The sequence below is a fragment of the Oratosquilla oratoria genome, chromosome 4, assembly GCF_046742065.1.
Source record: "Oratosquilla oratoria isolate Oo_2021 chromosome 4, ASM4674206v1, whole genome shotgun sequence".
NCBI lineage: Eukaryota > Metazoa > Arthropoda > Malacostraca > Stomatopoda > Squillidae > Oratosquilla > Oratosquilla oratoria.
Window position 1 is genome coordinate 75,849,869 of NC_134780.1, and position 7,500 is coordinate 75,857,368.

Genomic DNA, 7,500 nt, shown 5'->3' on the forward strand with positions numbered 1-7,500 from the left:
ATAGTTGAAAGTTAGCGAGCGTATTTGATAGGTGTTCACCAAACAAATGCTGATTACAGGCTGGCAACCGACGAATCACTTTTATTCATCAACATTTGCATAGATCGAGATTATTATCGCCGGGCACTTCCGTTATGGTTTCTAGAAATTTCTATTTATGTGAAAAACAATTCCAGTAAAATTATTCAATTGTTAAGAAGTTCTAGAGTTAATGCTTTGCTTTGCTTTGCTGAGTTGATTGATTGATTGAAAATCGATATTCGCGTGCACTGTTCTATTAAGAACCTCTGTGTGAGTATACTGTGCAATTTTGGAAGAATTTGGACAGACAGATAGGCATAATCATCTCAATAACAACATAAAACATATTATTACTATTCTATGTTTCTCATTTCCTCTTAATATTTCTTACGATATTTCCATTTAAGCCATGATTAAGCTTTGAATAAATGCATTTTTTAATATTTCATTTATAGAAAGGATGTGCTAAATAAGTGAATAAAATCGTCTGTCTTTGGCCAAATTAAAACTACTTTGATTCCTTTGCAACGACGTGACGTCATGTCGTTTTCATCCAATGCAATAATAACGTTTTCGTGAATATAAATAATCTACTTCTCGCGCTCAAACACTCTGTCATCTTTTTATTTCTAAAACCATCACCTGTGAATTAGGAACATTTTATTCAACTGTTTGAAATAGTGACGGAGTTTATTTTCTTTACTATTATTATTATTGTTATTATCAATATTATCATTATCATTATTATTGTTATTGTTATTGTTAGTTATCGTTATCGTTATCATTATCATTTATTATTATTACTATCGTTATCGTTATCATTATCATCATATATATATATCATATATATATATACTTTTTTTTTCTTCCGTATTCGACCTAGTTATTCGCGCGCACTGTTCTCTTGAGAACCTCTATGTGTACCGAGCAATTTTGGAAGGCTTCAGACAGACAGACAGCTCTCTTATTATCATTATTATTTTATCTATCTATCTATCTATTCATTTATCTATTCATTTATCTATTCATTTATCTATTTATTTATCTATTTATCTATTTATCTATTTATTTATTTATCTATTTATCTATTTATCTATTTATTTATTTATTTATTTATTTATTTATCTATCTATCTATTTTTGCCTGGAATATATGACAGTATGTACTCTTTGGTCTACTCTTGTAAGAGGCTCTCCAGACATCTCGGGGATAATATGTCAAATACATTTCAGTGCCCGCACACGTGATGTGTATGTTTGTGTGTGTGTGTGTGTGTGTGTGTGTGTGTGTGTGTGTGTGTGTGTGTGTGTGTGTGTGTGTGTGTGTGTGTGTGTGTGTGTGTGTGTGTGTGTGTGTGTGTGTGTGTGTGTGCCTATATGAATGTTTGTGTGTGTATGTGTGTGTGAACATGTGTGTATTTGTGTCTGTGTGTGTATGTGTGTGTGTGTGTATGAGTGTGTGTGTATGAATATGTGTGTGTACGTGAATGTGTTTGTGTGTGGATGTGTGCGTAAACAAGCATGTCTGTGTCTTTGTGTGTGTGTGTGTATGAGTGTTTGTGCATTTTAGAGTGTATATGTTTGTGTGTGTGCGTGTGTGTGTGCGTGTGTGTGCGTCCATATGTATGTATCTCCTTCATTATATTGACCTAACTATAACATTCACAACAGTTATCTACGTTCGCATCTTCCCCCTCCCCATCCACCTTCCACATTTTATTATCATTATTCCTCGCTTTCTCATTTTTTCTTTTCTTCTTCCTTCTTTATTCTATTTTGTCTTCATTTCATGTATTTTTTTCATTATTAAAGATATCGATTTATGGTAATCTCTCTCTCCTAAATTTTTATCAAGATGTCATCACGAGATTAGGAAATGTAACGCTTGATATCTTTGCCAGGAGCATCAAATATATTTTTCTGGCTAGAGCCAGCTGATTGTAATCATTTGAAAAGTAAAATTCTCGTCACTGGCTCTGCAATATTCTCTATTGCATGCATGCATGCAAGCAAAGTTGCAACACTGCCCTGGAAATCGTGAATTCATCATCAAATGATTTGTGTGTAATGATGCTTGAATGTCAAAGCTGCCTCGGTTGCAGTTGGTTTGAGCCCAGATTAAGCTGTCGTCTCAGTATTCTTTTTTTTTTTATTATTAAATATTGTTAAACATTATTGTTTTTATTGTCTAGGGAGTTTATCTTAACTAAATAAAATCATCTGGTGGCAGACAGAATGATAGTAATAAATGGGTTAAGGGAAATAATGTTACGATTTCATTCTCTGGTAACGGCCGTTGGATGAATTCAGTACATTAGCAGTATTTGCTAAAGTAGAAAATCTTTCTCTAGAAATTCATAATCACATAAAATGAGATGAAATGTCTGGTGTTCCGATTTCGTCATTAAAGAGAGAAAAGAATAAGAAGAAAATAAAAGTATAGAGTTTTGTAATGTATGTTGCATCTTGGTAAAAAAAATATAAAAAAGATACGAAAAATAGAATTAGATAAGATGAATACAAAAAAAAAAGAATAGGCTAAATCCAAGAAATGAGAGAAATACAAAAAATAAGATCAAATGATTAAAAAGAGAGGGTAAGATATAATAGAAAAATGATCGATAAATGTTAGTTCATTCCCATACTTTGAGTAGAGTTATATGCTTTAATTTTTTTTTTTTTTTTTTTTTTTTTTTTGCGTTCAGGTATGGGAAAGACCCCAGCTTGAAGGGAGCCATGAATGGTCGGGACCCCGTTTGGACCTGGGTCCACTCCATCCAGAAATATCTAAAAATATACCTTCATTATTGGTATTTAGCACATTTTTCATGCAAAATTACCCTTAACATTAATACATACACACACACACACATACACACACACACACTATATATATATATATATATATACATATATATATATATATATATATATATATATATATATATATATATAAATATATATATATGGTAGATTGTTAATGTGATTACGCACAGGTCGGGGTTCGAATCCCTTGGCAGAGCTTCTAAAAATGTTCAATCTGTCTTTAACATACACAACTTGTCGGAGAATAATACACAACACACACACACACACACACACACATACATGTATATACAGTATATATGTATATATATATATACGTACATATATATGTATATGCACTCCTCCCTCGATTTAAGAACGCTCCATATACGAATTTTCGCTATAACGAACAAAAAAAAATTGTCCCAAAAATCGAAATACGAACTAAAAATTCGCCTTAACGAATAAAATCCTGTTGAAAATTTTACTGTATTTTTAGATCTTAAATATTAAAAAAGAAAATTATTTTTACATCATAAATATAAAAAAAAAATGCCATATGTCCAGGTAAAAAAATAAAAGTGAAAATAGATAAGTACGTACTAAGAAAGAACCAACCGCCCAGTTTGTTATTGTTTTCAAAACAACGCCGTCTACCGCTAGGTCTACTCACTCGGTCTCGGTCAATCGTGGATTATTAGCATTATTTCAAGTGACATTGTGCCTCCTAAGCGTTATCATCTACTTTGCACATTAATGTCTTATGTGCCTTTATGTAATTATCAGAGAACAGTATTCAAGATTATGCATATTTAATGTTGTGATGACTTTATAGGGACATGAAATTTGTTTGTAAGAACCTATCTCGCATAATATAATGGGTTTATATGGGAAAAAAGTGCTCGATTTAAGTATATTCGATATACGAACGGTTTTTCAAGAACGTAACTAGTTCGTAAATCGAGGGAGGAGTGTATATATGTGTGTATGTATATATATTTATATATATATGTATATATATATATTGTATATATATATATATATATATATATATAAATATATATATATATATATATATATATATATATATATATATATCTACGAAAATAGGCTGTGAAAGTGTGTTAGGTATTATTATGCATTTCTATCTGGGGGAAAACCGACAATTAAGATAAAGGCGCACAAAATTGTCATCGATATTTGTGCAGATGGGTCAAATATTGGCGATTTGTGTAAACTCCTTAAGCAAAATTATTTACATTATATATATAATATATATATATGTATGTATATATATATATTTACATATATATATATATGTATATATATATATATATATGTATATATATACATACATATGTATATATATATATATATATATGTATATATATATACATACATATATGTATATATATATATATATACATACATATATATATGTATATATATATATGTATATATATACATATATATATATAATCGCATTATAGATTCTATACGAAAATATAAACACCTAAGATTAGAGATAAATGTGATTTTTTGCATTAGAAATCGTATGAGAAAAAAATTAATACCACCAAGACTACAAAAAAGTATCAAGTATTTTGCGTAAAAAAAAATCTAATGTGACAATATCTTCATTACAAATGATGTAAAAAAAAAAGTTACTGAAACTAAAACCATATTGTTTTCTTAAAAAAAAGAGCCGACATATTTCGCACAATCTGTTGAGTTCAAATGAATCAAAGGTGACAGCCTCGATTATTTATCCGTGGCCCATAACTCAGATCGTTTTTCGCCAGGTTTTGAAGAACGGTTCCCGCTGTTCACGTGGGAGATCCCCGACCTCAGCTTCACCATTGGACATTTATCCCTCAGTTGAATAAAATCAGATGGAGACAGATTAGAAAAGAAAAAAACAGACGAGTCGAGTAGAATTGTAAGAAGGATGGCGTCTGTGATTGCCATACGAACGGGCTGCTTTTTATTTTTGTAATTTATATATATATATATATATATATATATATATATATATATATATATATATATATATATATATATATATACTTATTTATTCTATATCTTTATTATCTATCCATTTATTAATTTATAGATTTATTTATTGATCTATTCATTTATTCATTTTTATCAATTTATTCATTTAATTATTTAACTATGCATTTATCTATTCATTTATTTTCATCTACTTATCTATTTTTCATTTATTCGTTTATTTATTCATTTGGTGTGACTTGTAGTCTCAGTCGTATTGGTTTGGCATATATTGCTTGAAATAAATGAAATACTTAATTTGAATGAACAAAGAACGAGGCTAAGGTTGCGTTTACATCGAGCGAGTCGGCCGATTCTCCTGAACCGTTATGAGTTCGTTTGAGTGGAAACGACTTCGGTTGCAATCTTTCGTTCTTCCAGTGTTCAGATGTCAAGTTACCCTTCCGTCCTATATTGAGAAACTGAATGGTGAAATGAAAGGATTTAAACATTTACCAATGTTATATATATTGTAGAAGTTTTCTTTGGTAAGCTTAGAAAGATTCAAGCAAAGTCTTTCTCTCGAAATTTAAACTCAGCATTTGACGAGAATCGCTCAGTGATGCGCCTGGATGATGACGTCAGCATACATGACGTCATTCTGGTACAAATATTTATCTACATGTTTCGAAGATATAAAAAAAGTTAAATAAAAGAATATAAAATAAGTAAGTAGATAAGTGGATAAATAACAAAATAAACAAATAAAAATGTAAGAAAAATGGAAAATTATATAAATGAATAATGAATATGTAAATAAACATATATGTGAAAAAATCTAATTACATAATTGAATAGATAAATAGATCAATGAATAGATAAGTAGATAAAGAGATAAGTAGATGACTAAATGAACAAATATGTAGATAAATAAGTAAATAGATTATTACTATAAATAAATGAATAATAGATCAATAAAAATAAGAATAAGATAATCAAGCAAACAAACCAGATAGATAGATGACTAGATAAACAAATAGACCAACAAACCAAGACACAAACCAGCAAACAAACTAACAAACAGAATGCCTAGCGAGGAAATACTAGAGCTGGACAAACAAAACCTGCGGGTAAACCTTTTATTATTTTTTTTTTTTTTTTACAACGTTGAATATAACAACTACGCAACTCTCCTGTCATATTTTTTCTAGTAAGGAAAGAGGTGGAAATCGACATGACAAATGCTGCTTCACTCCCTCTTTCTCTCTTTCTCTTTCTCTCTCTCTCTCTCTCTCTCTCTCTCTCTCTCTCTCTCTCTCTCTCTCTCTCTCTCTCTCTCTCTCTCTCTCTCTCTCTCTCTCTCTCTCTCTGTGTGTGTGTGTCTGTGTGTGTGTGTGTGTGTGTGTGTGTGTGTGTGTGTGTGTGTGTGTGTGTGTGTGTGTGTGTGTGTGTGTGTGTGTGTGTGTGTGTGTGTGTGTGTGTGTGTGTGTGTGTGTGTGTGTGTGTGTGCGTGTGTGTGTGTGTGTGTGTGTGTGCTGTGGTCATCCCCTTGCCTGTGAATATATCATACGTGTATATCTGTGTCTTTACCTGTGTACATATATGTGTACATTGTATTTGACGCGCAAGTCTCGTGCGCATGCGCGCGCCCCTGGTGGCCAAAAAGGAAAGTAAAAATGTCGTCGACATCGCGCGCTGATTTTATTATCGATTGCTAATCAACAAGCAATTATCTTTTCGGAAATTATATTGTTTCCTATTAATTTAGATGTGTCCATTATTTTCTATGAATACAGAGGAGTGTGAAAATACGTTTCACCTCCATTTCTTTCTCTTTTTGTCACCTCTTTCTCTAAATATCTCTATTCATCCATTCGTTTGTCTATTCTTCATTTAATATTTTTCTGTTTGTTTATTTTTGCTTTCTGTTCTACCTTATTTTACTTTATTTTTTCTCATCCATTTTATCTTATTTTTTTGTCTTTATTTCCACTTTTATCCAACTTTATATTTATATCGGATGCATGTTTCGTAATATCAAGGTTTCAAATCCTATCAACGATATGTTGTAAATATAAACAGATTCAGGTAGAACGATTGTTTAATAGTTATTTAAGTGTTTATCTTTTACTTGTTTATTTTTTCATTAGCTATTCATTAATTTATTTTCTTATTTACATATTTATCTGTTTATTTATTTACTTATTGATTGATTGATTGATTGATTGATTATGTATCTATTTGCTTCTTTCTTTTTAGCCACATTCTTCACTTATTTAGATAATTATTTTATTTGTATTTCTTTATTACCTAAAAGTTTCCTTAATTCTATTCGTATTCATGTATTCAATTACATATGTATTTATCTATTTTCTCATCTATTATTCATTTAATTATCTATTTATTCACTTATTCATTTCATTTGATATTTTATTTATTCATTCATATATCTATGTATTCATTCATATATTTTCTATCTGTATATCCATTTATTTACTTATTTATTTATTTAACTATATTTATTCGTTTATTTGTTTTATTTTTATTCAATCATTCTTTTATCATTTGGTTCGCTCATTCATTATTTCTTTCTTTCATTCATTCATTCATTCATTATTTCATTCATTCATTCATTCATTCATTCATTCGGTTCGCTCATTCATTATTTCATTGATTCATTGAT

At 29.9% G+C, this 7,500-nt stretch overlaps 1 protein-coding gene across 1 annotated transcript in view; it reads left to right on the forward strand.

Annotated features, from left to right (window-relative positions):
• LOC143024353 (uncharacterized) overlaps nucleotides 1-7,500 on the forward strand; it is a 303,367-nt gene that overhangs the window by 264,596 nt on the left and 31,271 nt on the right. The gene's annotated exons all lie outside the window — the stretch shown is intronic.